Source organism: Eschrichtius robustus, chromosome 14 (assembly GCF_028021215.1).
Source record: "Eschrichtius robustus isolate mEscRob2 chromosome 14, mEscRob2.pri, whole genome shotgun sequence".
NCBI classification, from domain to species: Eukaryota; Metazoa; Chordata; class Mammalia; order Artiodactyla; family Eschrichtiidae; genus Eschrichtius; species Eschrichtius robustus.
The window spans coordinates 31,476,679-31,492,400 of record NC_090837.1 but is presented as its reverse complement, the minus strand read 5'-3'; positions in this window follow the sequence as shown (position 1 = coordinate 31,492,400).

The window sequence follows — 15,722 nt, the reverse complement described above, 5'->3', positions numbered from 1 at the left end:
GCCTGTGCTTTTTATTGTCTCTTGAAATTCTCACCTGGAGTTTCCTTGCCAAAACGTCAGTGGAATGCAATAGTTATTTCCTTCAGGAATTTCTCAGGGCTTAGAAAAGACTTTCTACTGCGAGGCTGAACTTGTATTTACAGATAAATGGGAGCTAGCAAGGTGTGGTGGAAAGGAAATTGCACCGAGGTAAGGCGATGCGGTGAGGCTGATGAATGGCTAAAACTCTGTTTCATATGATTTGTGTACTTTCATCTCTAAATATGATGTACAAAATCTTTTCAATTTTTTTTCTATAATTTAATGAGAGTGTTTGTAAACTACTGAAAGGTGGATTTACATAAAAGGTTTTTTCCCCCTTTTGAGGATGTCAGATTTGAGGCCCTTGCTCCTCCTCTCCGGAGCCCTCCCCCCACCCCTGTGCAAAGTCCCACAAGGTGGGACAGGGGGCTCAGGATGGAGGGGCAGGCAGGGAGGCAGGAGTCGGGCAGGGAAAGCTGCTCAGCTGCTGCCTGTTTTCTCTAGACCAGCAGTTCTCAAGGTATGGCCTCTGGACCAGCAGGCATAGCATCACCAGAGATCTTGCTGGAAATGCAGGTTCTCCCCAGTCCTGCTGAATCAGAAGCTCTCGGTTTGGACTTCAGTGATCTGTATTGAAACAAACCCTCTGGGTGATTCGGATGCACACTAAGGATTAAGAATCACGACCCCATAGTCCCAAAGACAAGAGTATTTCCAAATCAAGAAGGCTCTACGGCCTCTTCAGATGCCCGTTCAAAGCAGGAAAACACAAGACGATGGGAAATAATACTGGATAAAAGCTTTTCTTTCTAAAATATACAAGAAGAGAAGTGTGGAAGAGACGTCACCACAGTGCACGAATGTTCATGATAGCTGGTGGACAAGATGTTATTTTCCATAATTTGTTCAAATGGTTTGAAAAATCCAAAAGAGAAAATGCTACTTTTCTAGTTAGAACTTTTCACTTTGCCTTTTCCTTTGCTAAATTCTTCTAGGAATCAGTGGTGTAAATTTAGGAGACACTCTTTTAAGTATAAACACAGTGAAATATATCTTCAGGATTTTCTTTCCTCCCGACATGAAAATGCTTAAAAACAGGGAATACCCTGGCAGGTCAGTGGTTAGGACTCCACGCTCCCAATGCAGGGGGCACGGGTTCGATCCATGGTCAGGGAACTAGGATCCCACGTGCTGCACAGTGTGGCCAAAAAAAAGCTTAAAAACAATAGAATTCCCAAAGGAGATAATTTCCCTATGTTCTTATGGTGCCTGGTTAGCCAATGCTTGATTTGACACGTGACCAATAATAGTTTACTCCTGTCTACCTGCGGACCCCCAGGGAGGGGCTCCGAGCACAGGTATTAGGACAGGAGTGTCCTCGTGACCTTTTGACTGTAGCACAGGGTCCCCGCCTTGCCTTTTGTGTCAAGTTGTGATAGGTCAAAACTCTACCAATAAAAACACAACCTCTGTTGACAGAAAGTCCTCAAAATATTGGTAAAATTTAAATTCAAAAACAAACAAAAGAAAGGAAGGAGGGGAGGGGAGCAGAGAGGAAGAAAGGAAAGGAATCCTCCCCTAGAGAACCTACCCAGACGCCTCATGCTGACTTTTATAAACCATTGTCTCTGTTTGTCGGGCTTACAAAAAGTTTTTTTTTTTCTCCCATAAACTGACCCAAAATAACACACATGCTATGAAATCCACACCTTCAGTCAAGCATTTGGATTACAGTTAACGATATGCTTTAGACCCTTGAGATCAAGGTATAATTTTACACATTCATAATTTTTGTCACCTTTTCTGCAAAAAAAAAAAAAAATTGACAAATTGTCACACTTCTCTGGAGTGTGAAGAGAAGAGATGTGTGACTCCCTTGGTGTCCTGAGCTGACAGACCTGCTCCCGTGGAGCCGGGGCTGAGCATGTGCCCGAGCCCTGAGGTGACACTATTTGTGTGGCTTTAAGGGGGCAGATCAGGGCTCAGAAGACCATCCTACCCCCGCCATCCTCCACCGGCGGTTAACCAGAATCCTCTACCTGGTTCTCTAAACCCCTACGAATTGGTGAATTTGCAGAAGAAATGAAGAAGAGAGGAAACTTACCTTAGTTACTGAGTGCCTACGTGCTTTACACACAAAGTCCTGTGGAGGTAGGGTCCCCGAGCTGGTGGTAGCTGCCAGCGTCCATCTCGGCCTCCCTGCCCACACTCTCCTTTCAGGATGAGTGCGGTACCCTTCTCCCCGGGAGCTGGCAGCCGCCCTCACAGGACCAGGGGCAGACACCTGGCCCAGGCTGGGTCAACCAGATTTTCTCTCCTGGGAGCTCAGGGACACAGGGGCTGTGTCGGATAGATGTGGGGAGCAGAGCTGCAAAGGCAGGTGTGGTCAGCGGTCCAGGCCATCACTGCAGGAGACCAAACCCACAGACGGAAAAAGTACTAGAGCAAACAGCCACAGGGAGCCTAGACAGATCGCTGGCAGAGAGACGTCGAGACAACTCCACTGCTGTGCAGAAGGCAAAAGCTCTCAGATTCCCTCATGCCACGCAGCGGGGCACCGTTTCCTGGAGGTCTGAAGGGGTAGCTCTGGGTCCTCCTTAGTGAACTTGAGCGGGCCTGTGATCCTGGTGTAAAAGAGTGTATGTCCCAAACCCAATCGACTTCTGGGAAGACATTAGCATTCTTCTTCTTCTTTTTTTTTTTAATTTATTTATTTGGCCGAGCTGTGTGGCACGCAGGATCTTAGTTCCCCGAACAGGGATCAAACCTGTGCGCCCTGTATTGGGAGCGAGTGTGGAGTCTTACCCATTGGCCCACCAGGGAAGTCCCAGCATTCTTGATTTTTAAAAAGTTAAAACAACAATTTAACAAATGATAAACTTTAATGGGATAAAGAACTTGTACTGGGAAACCTGTCACCTACCCACCCAGTCAAGTGAGACAAAAGTGATCTTTAATCAAACATCCTTTTCTTATCGTATCTGGTCTAACAACAATCATCTAATAACCTTTTCCTTTTCCTATAAAATGTCCCTGGCAAGAGTGAATCGTATCTGTCTACCAGGGGCCTTTATCTTTGTGTGCAAGATTGCACTAAATCTCAGATCGTGATCTGCAAGGTTTGCTTTAGGCACAGGGATCAGTCATGCCCTGAGGTAGTGGTGGTCAAACGTGGTCTCACCTGGGAACTTGCTGGAAACACAGATTTTCAAGTCCCACCGCAGACCTACGAATAGGGCCCTGGAATGGAGCTCCAGGTGATGCTGATTCGGGGGAAATTGAAGAACCACCGCCCGAGGACTCTGAAGCTCCTCAAGGTGGCTGCGGGATACCCGTCAGGCCTCCCCTTGGGTGGGCTGCATGGAAATGGAGAGACCCATCCATAAACCACTTTTCCATAATTCTTCTTGACTCCGAGAGGCCTCATTCCACTGAAATGAGCCCTCTCTCACTGAAAGGGGCCCAGACAGGGACCCAGCGAAAAGCCCACCTGCTGTTTACACTTAGCCGGGAGCTTTGTTTGGGGAGCACAGCCGGTTGGTGTTTCACCACCCCGTGGTAACCCCAAGCTGTTGGCTGCCCAGTTTCCCCGCTCGCTCGGGAGAAGGTTAATGAGCAGCCTGCTGAGCCCTCCTCAAGGGGAACAGGCCCCAGCAAGTCAGTGAGACCGGGATCTGCTTGCGGTTCTCAGCTGTGCAATCCCCCCACCCGGGCACATTTAGCTTGGGGATAACGTCACCTCACGTCCCCAGTCGGGAGGCTCCAACTTGACAGATGGCAAGAGCTAGCGTCTTTCTTTAGAATGCGGAGCAGGGAAGGAGCCTTAAAAATCAAGGGAATGCAAATTTGGAAAAGACAAAAGCGGTCACCTCCTTTCTAGACCATCTCTCACCAGCCCCCTCCTCCTTCATCAGGGAAAATCGTTCACCCTTTCCTCTGTGCCCACTGCACCCCTCTCCCCGACACAGTGTAACACGTCCACCTTGCTTGTTCCCTGGCTGCTTAACAAGAGTCTTTGAGGCCAAAGCAATGGTTAGTCATATTTGTGTTCTCTCTTTGGCAAAATGTATTTGCTGAATGAATGAGGCTTAACTAGGGCTGATTCAGATGTTTGGGTGGAAAATGGAGTCAGCCAGCAAGTCCTGAGACCCATTCCAGCAAAGCTTCCTGACTATACAAGTTCCTCTTGGAATCTACATGCATGCACACGTGCGCACACACACACACACACACACACACACACACATCTTTTTTTAAATTGAAGTCTAGTTGATTTACAATGTTGTGTTAGTTTCAGGTGTAAAGCAAAGTGATTCAGTTATACATATATATATATATATATTCTTTTTCAGATTCTTTTCCATTATAGGTTATTATAAGATATTGAATATAGTTCCCTGTGCTCTACAGTAGGTCCTTGTTGTTTATCTATTTTGTATATAGTAGTGTGTATATGTTAATCCCAACTCCTAATTTATCCCTCCCCGCCCCTTTCCCCTTTAGTAACCATAAGTTTGTTTTCTATGTCTGTGAGTCTGTTACTGTAAATAAGTTCATTTGTATTATTTTTTAGATTCCATGTATAACTGACATCATATGATATTTATCTTTCTCTTACTTCACTCGGTATGATAATCTCTAGGTCCATCCATGTTGCTGCAAATGGCATTACTTCATTCTTTTTATGACTAATATTCCATTTTGTGTGTGTGTGTGTGTGTATCACATATTCTTTATCCATTCCTCTGTCAATGGACATTTAGGTTGCTTCCATGTCTTAGCTATTGTAAATAGTGAACATGGGGTGCTATGAACATTGGGGTGCATGTATCTTATCAAATTATAGTTTTCTCCAGATACACGCCCAAGAGTGGGATTGCTGGATAATATGGTAGCTTCATTTTTAGTTTTTTAAGGAACCTCCATACTGTTCTCCGTAGCGGCTGCTCCAATTTACATTCCCACCAACAGACACAAACACACATCTTGATGGTGATTTCAGGTCAGGTAAAATTCCCTTAGCTTCCAAAAGTTTCAAGAGGCTGTCATAGCTCATTGCAACACTCCATCCAAGTACAATTACCTTCCTCCGCCTTCCCTCCAGACCACAGGTGGCTACTGCTCACATGTGGGGTCATCTCTGTTCCCATCACTGAACCACAGAAAAATCTTGAGAATTCACACCGCATTTTGTCAACCCGGTCAGTTCCTTAGGGGCTGCTCAGACATGGACCATTGTGTTCCCAGTGAACAAGCATTCGCTAAGGAAGGGAGGAGGGTCAGTAAGATGGGGCACTACTTTCTTGGTTGAGCTCCGCGGGCACAACCCAGGGATTGGCAGTGCCATTTACATAAAAACGGTGTAATTGCAGTGAGAGGAGGAGCTGGCAGAATTAGGCTGGTGTTTGATAAATATCCATGCATGGATAAATAAATACATTTCTCCTTTAATCATTTTTCAGCAGCTAGCAGGGCATCTGTCAGACGTATCCTGAAATTTGTACACACCCTGGTCCTGGTTTTTTGTGCAGGATAAATATGGGAATAAAGGAAAGTGATTCATATGCCACAGTCCTGGCCAGGCATTCCCCTCCTGAAGCCCGCCAGGCAGCAGAGGAAGCAGGAGGCAGTCATTGCCCAGAGGCCTTAAGGGAGCTGAATAGGGTTGTTGACTGAAAAAAAAAAACAAAAAAAAACCCGCAACCTAAAAGTTGAGAGGAATGTTTTATTTGGCAGACAAAACTGAGGACTTAAGCCCAGGACGCAGCCTCTCAGATCGCTCTGATGGGCCGCTCCCAAGAGGTAAGGGAGAAGCCAGGATCTATAGGGGCTTTTGCCACAAAGACCAGGTAGTTGGAACATCAAAAGATTACTGTTAATTAAAGAAAACCAGGCATCTCAAGTTAAGGAATTTAGCGCTTTTCTATGTATGGGAAGATGTGAGTCCGGGCTCACTGAGATCATTTCCTTTGACGTGCACCTCAGCTCTCTGGGGCCAGCATCCTGTGGTTTCCAAGCCTGAGTCCCCTCAGGGAGCACCTTTGGGGGTGGCTGCAGTGGCTGAGGGCTTGATGGTGGGCATCCTGTTTCCATCCTGAGTGCCCTCAGGGCTCACCGACGGGGCGGCTGTAATGTGATGGCTTGATGGCTGCAGCATCCTTTGTGTACTGAAATGGCAGCAACATTTTTCATTCGTAGGGTGCAGGGTGGAGCTGAGGGGCTGGGATGGGGACGCAGGAGAAGAGGTGATGCCTGTGCCTCGTGTAAAGAAAATGCTCATTGAAGTTTTGGGAAAGCAGAAGGAGAAGGTGAACTCCTGGGACCTGTACCATCTTAAAGAGGCAGGAAAGCGGCATGAGAAGGGCCTTCTCTCCTAAGCATCTTCCTGCTGCTCTGTCCTCTAGAATGTCTTCCTACTAAAATTCCAGGGGCACATGCCTGGCCATCCTTTTTCTCTCTCCTTAGATCAACTGTCAGATACAACACAGCCCCAGTAGACCTCAATGTACTCCAAAACAGACAAACAGAGGAAGAACGGGATTGTGGCAACCCTCTCCCTAAGCTTTAATGTGGAAAAACTGCCATGGGAGACAGGGAGCTGAACACGTCCACACCCGGGATCTAATAAGCTAAGCCACTTACACACACCCACACACAAACACACACACACAGACACACACACACACACATGCAAAAGCATCCATAACATCACGCACGCTGATGGCAGGATTTTTGCATCTGTGATGCTATTACTATTTTCAAGGGCTTTCCTAAAATATCTGGTTAAATCAGCATTCGATCTGATCTCATTGTCTCTGTGCTCAAATGAATGTCTGGGATTGAGATACTCATAGTTTTTGAAGCTGTGGGTCAAAGTCCTGCTTCTTACTCACCCTATAGCACGTAATGCAACCCAAGACCACTCTTGGTGGCCGACACTGGTCCACTGTTTATTTCACAAAGCAGCACGAGGGAAACTTGTCCAAACACAGGAGTGTCCTTGAACAGACACTGGAAAATCATGAGTAGGTTCCCTGATGCCTTAACAGTCTCTGTTTTCCCGAGTCTCAAAGAATCTAACTGCTTCCTCCATTGGTCCTCTCAGATAACATTCTCCCGGGACCACATTTAAACTTCTGGAGGGATCTGTAGACAAGGAGTTATTTCCACAGCTTTAGGCTAGGCTTCCCGTGTGTGGGTGCCACTGCTCCGCACTCGATGGCCCTATTTACACTTTTATTTCAAAAACTGCTTCCCCACCTTTTCAAATTCTAACTTACATAGAATTCGTTTAGCAGATCTTGCTCTTCCTGTATGGACACCATGCACCCGCAAAGACCTGCGATTCCTGATAAATCTAAAGTCCTCCTCCCACTATCGTCTCACCTAGGAGTGGAAACTCCAGAATGGCTCCCAGCTTTTAGAACCCAGAGGGCAGACAATCTGGCATTACATTTCCCATGAAGAGGGCAGACCCGTGGGCATCACCTGCCTGACGGTCATCAGTTCTTTCCTTCCAGCTGTCTCTCCAGAAGTTCTCTCCTCTGCATCTTGCAAGGTGGGCTGTTTCACTCCTGGGGAGGGTCCGCAGCCACTCTGATGGGGGGGGGGGGGAGGTGTGTGTGCAGCACGTGCCAGGAGTGGGGCGCAGAGTACAGTGGGGTGGAGGGTGTAAATGGACACGGCACTTCTGAGTGTAAGCCTGGTCCTGCCACGTAACAGCCTTGTGTTTGGTGAATTACTTCTTTGTGCTTTGGTTTCTTCATCTGTGAAACTGAAAACAATTATGTCTAGGACCCATTATGCCTTGTGACAAAGCTCATTTTCTTCCTCCTTCGGAGAGCCTCACCAGACTTAATTACTTCCCTCTGTGTGTTTTTGTTCTTGTTTTTCAAATTTGCAAACCAGAATATCTATTTATTATTTTCCAGTGAGGAAGGTACTATCAAGCACATCCGTTGCCTGCAGGCAGTTTGATACAGGAAGTTAAATTACTATCAGAAAGTTGGTTACTGAGTGTGGAGCCCTAGATGCTGGTGTTTGGGAACATCATCTCATACATTCGTCTCTACTAGCAATAGCTCATCTTCATGCAGGGCTTGCTAGATGCCAAGTCATATGATTCTAAATATTTATATGTACATTAAAGTCTAATCCTCACAATAACTCTATGATCTAGGAACCATCATTATGCCCATTTTACAGGCAAGAAAGCTGAGGCACAGAGAGAGTAAGTAACTTATCCAAGGATACAAGCAGGCAATGCTGGGGTCTGGCCCCAGAGCCCAAGCTTCTCAGCCACCGTGCTGTGCTATCTCTGCAGAAAGAAGCCTCCTGCTGGGCTCTGTGCTGCCCTTCACCACACCTTTCATCATGGACTTTCATGCCCCTGGGCGGGCTTCCTGCACATGACCTGTGCAGTCAGGCAGGATCCCTGCTTAGACGGGCTCCATCCTTGGCTTATAGCTCTGCTGTTGCATTAAACTTGAAATTCTTACTATGTTCAGCTTTGAACCTGTTTTTTCAATTTACTTTTTATTTTATAATGGAGTATATTTGATTTACAGTGTTCTGTTAGTTTCAGGTGTACAGCAAAGTGATTCAATTATACACATACATATATCCATTCTTTTCCAGATGCTTTTCTCATATAGGTTATTACAAAATATTGAGTAGAGTTCCCTGCACTATACGGAAGGTCCTTGTTGATTATCTATTTTATATATAGTAGTGTGTATCTGTTAATCCCAAACTCCTAATTTATCCCTCCCCCGCAACCTTTCCCCTTTGGTAACCATAAGTTTGTTTTCTAAGTTTGTGAGTCTGTTTCTGTTTTGTAAATAAGTTAATTTGCATCATTTTTTTTGGATTCCACATATCAGTGATATGATACTTGTCTTTCTCTTACTTCAATTAGTATGATAATCTCTAGGTCCGTCCATGTTGCTGCAAATGGCATTATTTCATTCTTTTTTTATGGCTGAGTAATATTCCACTGTATATATGTACCACATCTTCTTTGTCCATTCTTCTGTCAATGGACATTTAGGTTGCTTCCAGCTACTGTATATAGTGCTGCAATGAACATTGGGGTGCATGTATCTTTTCAAATTATAGTTTTCTCCAGATATATGCCCAGGATTGGGATTGCTGGATCTTATGGTAGTTCTTTCTTTTTTTTTTTTTAATTAATTAATTTATTTTTGGCTGCATTGGGTCTTTGTTGCTGCACGCGGGCTTTCTCTAGTTGCAGCAAGCAGGGGCTACTCTTCGTTGGGGTGTGCAGGCTTCTCATTGCAGTGGCTTCTCTTGTTGCGGAGCACGGGCTCTAGGTGCCCGGGCTTCAGTAGTTGTGGGTTGCGGGCTCTAGAGCGCAGGCTTAGTAGTCGTCGTGCACGGTCTTAGTTGCTCCGCAGCATGTGGGATCTTCCCAGACCAGGGCTCGAACCCGTGTCCCCTGAATTGGCAGGCGGATTCTTAACCACTGCCACCAGGGAAGCCCCCGGTAGTTCTATTTTTAGTTTTTTAAGGAACCTCCATACTGTTCTCCATAGTGGTTGTACCAATTTATATTCCCACCAACAGTGTGAACCTGTGTTTTTAAGGGAAGTCCAGTGGGACAGTGAAGCAGATGAATGAGCAGAGTAAACCCATGCTACATGCATGTCTGCTGTTCCCCGAGCCTCCTTTGCATCTGCATCCGTGATGCCCCAGAGAGCAGGCAGTTCCCGGCAGATCCACGGCAGATGCACGATACAGGGCTTTCAGCAGACTCCAAGCGAATCCAGGTAAGTGTGTTATGTTTATGAGTGAGCAAGGGTGCTGGCGGCTCTTAGAGGCTTTCTTTTCGAATCAGAAACTGCTTTGACCAGAACTAGCTTCAAAACGCAGAAGGTAATGGTGTTCGAAGACACATGAATGGCCAAGGAACTCTATCGTAGTATTTCTTACTTGTGCCCCTCCCCCGAATTAGCCACGGATTCCACTGAAAATGACATAAAAGGAAAGGGGAAGAAAGGGCAATCCATCATTTCTTCTCCTTTCAGGGCTTTCCCTGAAGGTGGAGAATGGTGGGAAATGTGTGAATATTGAGAAGCAAAATAAAAACAGTTGAGCTAGTTTGGGGAAATGTTTCCACTGTCTTAATAAGAATGAAACACATATACATGTATGAGAATCAAAATACAAATTGTGTAATTTCTGTGATTCAACATAGGAGCTAAGAGTTCCTGTTTTTGCATTTAGAAGTAGCATTGCACAATATAAAGATTTAAGGCAAAGTTCATGCTATTGATTTAAAATCTTAACTTTTCTTTACTTAGAGCAACATTAAATAGCAAATAAAAACACCAGGACAAGTTGAAAGAGAGACTGTGGATGAAAGGAAAAGCTTTGTTTTTTGAACTTTCATGGCATTTTCCCCCTGCTTTTTAGAACAAAGGGTTCCTGTACTGAGCCCTGCAAATTACGTAGCTGGCCCTGGGTTCTACTAGCATAGAAACTTTCTTTCAATATTTTCATTTTTTAAATGTCTGTCTCAAAAAAGAAAAAAAAAGTCTGTCCAGAAACTTCTCAAGGGCAGAGGCCAGTCGTTTTCATCTTTTATATAAATTCAGTGCCTGTGACAACAACATCTTTTGAAAGAATAAATGAAAAGTGTGTAGGAATGAATGAAGGTAACAGATGTCTACAGAACAGGTCACAGAGCCCCTCTGAGTTGTTTCTCCAGTCAGCAGTCCCCAGAGATCAGGTCACAAAGCCAAAAATCTGTCCCTGAGTCTCAATGCTCTATGTGATTAGTTATTAGTTACATTCATAAACCAGGGAGATTGGTTCAGTATTTGTATTTTCCACATCAGATAGCTTTTGTCAGTTTTAAATGGTTTGCTTGTCTTAACTTGGCTGAATTTTTGTTTTTGTTTGTTTCTTACATGTGTTGTTTTTCCGAGAGGTAAGCTGGGGTTGGTGGATTCCAGTTGGACGCAAGGGTTCTGGGCATCTTGAAGTTTCACAGGAAGGACCAAGTGGTATGAAAATACCAACTGTGGTTTAGTGAGGAAAGTTGTCTCTCAATTGCATCTTTCAGTCCACTTTATGTCCATTTCAGGAGGTACAAGACCCAAAATTTATATAAAAATTACACAGTGACTCTTTGTATCTTTCATACCTCTCAAAAATTGCCCGCTCTCAGCAGTTCCTGAGTTTACAAATTCTTTAAAGGGTATGAATCTGCTTTGTAGTTCACACTGAAAAGTTCCAGGTATCTAGGAGGTATTAACTGCTGATGCTTTTGATTTTGATTTCTCTACACTTTATTAGTTGAGATGAAAATGAGTTTCTATTTGAAAAAGCTGTAAGATAACTGAACTTCTGGTCCATCTTCCCTCCCTGGAAGTATATATAGAAGTGATATAAAGGAAAACTTTGGTCACCATTATTTTCAGTGACTAAAGCAAAAATGAAATCTAGAATGTTCTATGTGATAGAATGTAGTCTAAGATTCTAGAATCTTGCAGGGTGACTAGTTGGAAGGAGAGATTTAAGCAGAGGACAGTTCTAAGTTTTTCTAAGTTCTAAGTAATAACGCCTTTGAACTTGATACATGTGTAGAAACTTTTAAAAGTAAGAGCAAGGAAAGAAAAATGAAGGCTACTTTTATGACTGCATGCACTTGCTCCCCTGGTGACTGATATCAGTTATATAACAGGCAAAGACACATTAACTACCTACTGTTAGCGGATTTCTGTACTGCCCTGGGGCTCTGTACTAGGGAAGGTTACACTCTATGGAAGAAGCATGAATGTAACTATAGAGATGAAAGCAAACCCTTTGCCCAGATAAGAATCTTCTCTACAGCATCCTTGAAAGATGACCATCAGCCTAGGCAACATCCTTCCAGAGGCCATCCAGTTGTACTTCCAGAAACAGCCCATTCCACTCTATTTCTCCTATCTTTTTAGGGACAAAAACAATTACAGCCTTCAAATTATATTTTAGAAGCATCCTGCAGAGAAAATAGAAATGGATAAACACAACTTCAGTGCACGGCAGAGAGGACTTGAGAACTCATGGAATCACTGACGGCTGTAGCCTAGATTATAAAATGGCATTATGTTGGTGCAAAAGATAAGATCCTTGCTTCACTGTGGAACAAAAGAAATTCATGGAGCTAAAAGACTTTCTCTTCATCTCCAAAGCAGGCTTTGATCTGGGCAAACAGTAAGCAGATTTAGCTGCTCAGAGATTTATAGCATTTAAATATATCGATAATGTTTTTTTCCATATTTATGCCGTCTTTTTCAAAGAGGAACAAGACCCATTAAAGCACAAAAACTATGTTTCACATATTGATATATTTGTAAAACAGAGAATGGGTGCTATGTTAAGTTTCCTCCGGAGTCATAATTATCCTCACCTGGAGCTCACACACCGCGGTTGAGTACGTTGGGTGTATTGCCCATGGCAGTGGAGGGATGGAAACTGTGGGGAGCCCTCTGCAGGACATGGATTTGGACTTGTGTTAGGTGATTTGGGGAGGGTCCAGTGGAGCAGGGCTTTGGGGTGGATTGGATGCTGTCAGGAGGCAGGGATAATTCTATGACTGGGTATCTTAATCCCACCTAGAAGGAGGGACCACTTGAGCAAGACTGATGCTGTAATTGGTAAGAAACAGCAGCTCATATAGCAGGGAGAAAGCGATATTTGGTCATTTCCGTGGTTTAGACAATATTTGTGTTTTCTCTGTATTCAGACATGACTACAGAGTGGTCTTGACCCATCGCAGTCCCAGAGTGACCTTGTCTGATGTTGAGGTTCTGTGACATTGTTTATATTTGATAGGAGACTGCCAGGGCTTGGCTTTGAGAGCCAGGCCAGACCCTAGGAACGTGGAGGCCTAGGTGATACGGAGGCCAGCTCTGGTACCTGGGGCAGCTGTTCTCTTTCTCATTATATTTTCTATATGAGATGATGAGCCCTATAAAGGCAGATGCCGTGTTTTTTTCATCCCTGCTATTCCCAATATCTATACATAGCCTAGAATTTTAGAAGGGGTTCAATAAATAATCTTTTTCTTTTTCTTTTTTTCTTTTTTTTTTTAGGCTGCATTGGGTCTTCGTTGCTGCGCACAGGCTTTCTCTAGTTGTGGCAAGCATGGGCTACACTTCATTGCGGTGCGCGGGCTTCTCATTGTGGTGGCTTCTCTTGTTGCAGACCATGGGATCTAGGTGCAAGGGCTCAGTAGTTGTGGCTCGCAGGCTCTAGAGTACAGGCTCAGTAGTTGTGGTGCACGGGCTTAGTTGCTCCGCGGCACATGGGATCTTCCCGGACCAGGGATCGAACCCGTGTCCCCTGCATTGGCAGATGGATTCTTAACCACTGCACCACCAGGGAAGTCCCAATAAATAATCTTTGAATGAATGAGTGTGTACATGAGTGAGTGGATGAATAGGCTATGGAGATTCTTTAACAGGCTTCTCTCCCAAGTATATTTAAAAGAGATAAAGTGAAAAGAGTTCATATTCTTAGTGTAGGTGGATGTAAACATGAATCAGTCTGACCCAATCTGGAGACATTCTTACCTTGAGGAATCGACATTAATCACAGGTGACCGTACAGCCTGAGCCAGCTGCCCTGGTCCACTTCAGGCCTGTTGTCTCGTGTAATTACTAACTGTGCCCCCTTTCATTCTCAAATATTCTACGGTCTAGATGATAAATTATACAATCACCCTAATTATGAAAGGGAGGTCTGCTTCAGAATTACAACAAGTGGATACCAGCCACGGGGTTTCCCAAATAGGAGCTGATGAACGAGAGGACTGCAGTGCTTTCTCTCTGCGCTCAAATTCCTAGATCCTGATATTTAAATATTTAAAGAGGCAAATATGAAATGGACTTATCCTAAGGAATAATACTGAGAATCTCTTAAAAACATGATAAACTCTCAATAGTCTGCCCCAGTACGGTAAGTAGGAATATGTCTAACCTTTGTCATACTTATTCCATCCTATTAACCTTCTAAATTATACTATTCTTTTTTTTTTTTTAATAAATTTATTAATTTTATTTGTTTTTGGCTGCATTGGGTCTTCGTTGCTGCGCAGGCTTTCTCTAGTTGCAGTGAGCGGGGGCTACTCTTTGTTGCGGTGCACAGGCTTCTCATCATGGTGGCTTCTCTTCCTGCGGAGCACGGGCTCTAGGCACGCGGGCTGCAGTAGTTGTGGCTCGCGGGCTCTAGAGCACAGGCTCAGTAGTTGTGGCGCACAGGCTTAGTTGCTCTGCGGCATGTGGGATCTTCCCGGACCAGGGCTCGAACCCGTGTCCCCTGCATTGGCAGGCGGATTCGTAACCACTGCACCACCAGGGAAGCCCTAAATTATACTATTCTTGTATGAAAATTAGTTCATATTCTTTGAGGGTATTTTGTCTGAGAATGAACAGAGGTGACCTACAGTTTCCTATGAATAATCCCATGTTGATAATTAAAATAGCACTGAAAAGTTTACCTCAGTCCTCAGATATGTGAAGCCGGGATATACACTAAAGCTTCAGTTCAACTCTCTAACTTGGTAGATTAGGCCTCGAAGGCCCAGGAAGACTGAGCTCTTTTGTCCAAGGTATCTGAACAAACCACTGTGCCCAGGCATAGAACCCACATCATTCTATCTCCTCTTTCCTAAAATGAGCTTGACGGTAACTTTATGAGAATTAATAATTAAAATGTATTTTATGTGTGATTTTCTTCTGGGGGTGTGTGCCATGCTATGCGGCTTGGGGGATCTTAGTTTCCCAACCAGGGACCGAACCTGGGCCCTCGGCAGTGTAAGTGTGGGGTCCTAACCACTGGACCACCAGGGAGTTCCCTTGTGTGTGTTGTCTTAAACAGTATCCTATCTTCTGTATTAATCAGGAAACTTATGCCCTAAGTACTGTCTGCTATGAAACCTACAAATGCCTGTTCTATTTCTGCTTTCCATGTGAACCTACTCTTATTTTGTATGGAAAGATGAGCATTGAAGTTGGGCAGGAGGAAGTCGTTATTGGCCTCATATCTCCATTTCTGTTCTGAAGGGTTGTAACTCTGTAAGGAGAGAAATAAATAATGGTGAATTACAGTAAAGCAAGAAATGCCATGCATTTCAGGACCTGCATGAGGAAATGAGCAATGTTCTAAATTAAAGTGGTGACAACATAACCTATTAATTTCCCTGAAGTTTTTCAGAGTCCACATGCTGCCGATCGGGAAAGATAGAGTACTCTGCTGAGTTTTCCTTTTTAAAATTTTATTATTATTATTATTATTTTGGCCACGCCGAGGTAGCATGCGGGATCTTAGTTCCCCAACCAGGGATCGAATCCACGTCCCCTGCATTGGGAGCGCGGAGTCTTCACCACTAGACCGCCAGGGAAGTCCCGAGTTTTACTTTTTTTAGCAATATGTTTTCCATGTGCATCAAGCTGAGAATCCCACAATCGTTTTTTAAAAATAATTTTACAAATTTTAGCAGTTATGTTGTAAGAGGAAAGAAGTCTGAATTTTTAATTTCAAGTTTAGCAAACATGCAAAAGCTTGCATAACGAAACACGGCTTCCTTTAATGAAAGGACACGTCTTAGAATCACCAACCTCCTCTTCCTCCCCCCCAGGGGACGCTTCTAGATTCTGCAGTTTTCTTCCTGTGGGGGAAGGGATGTCATCCCA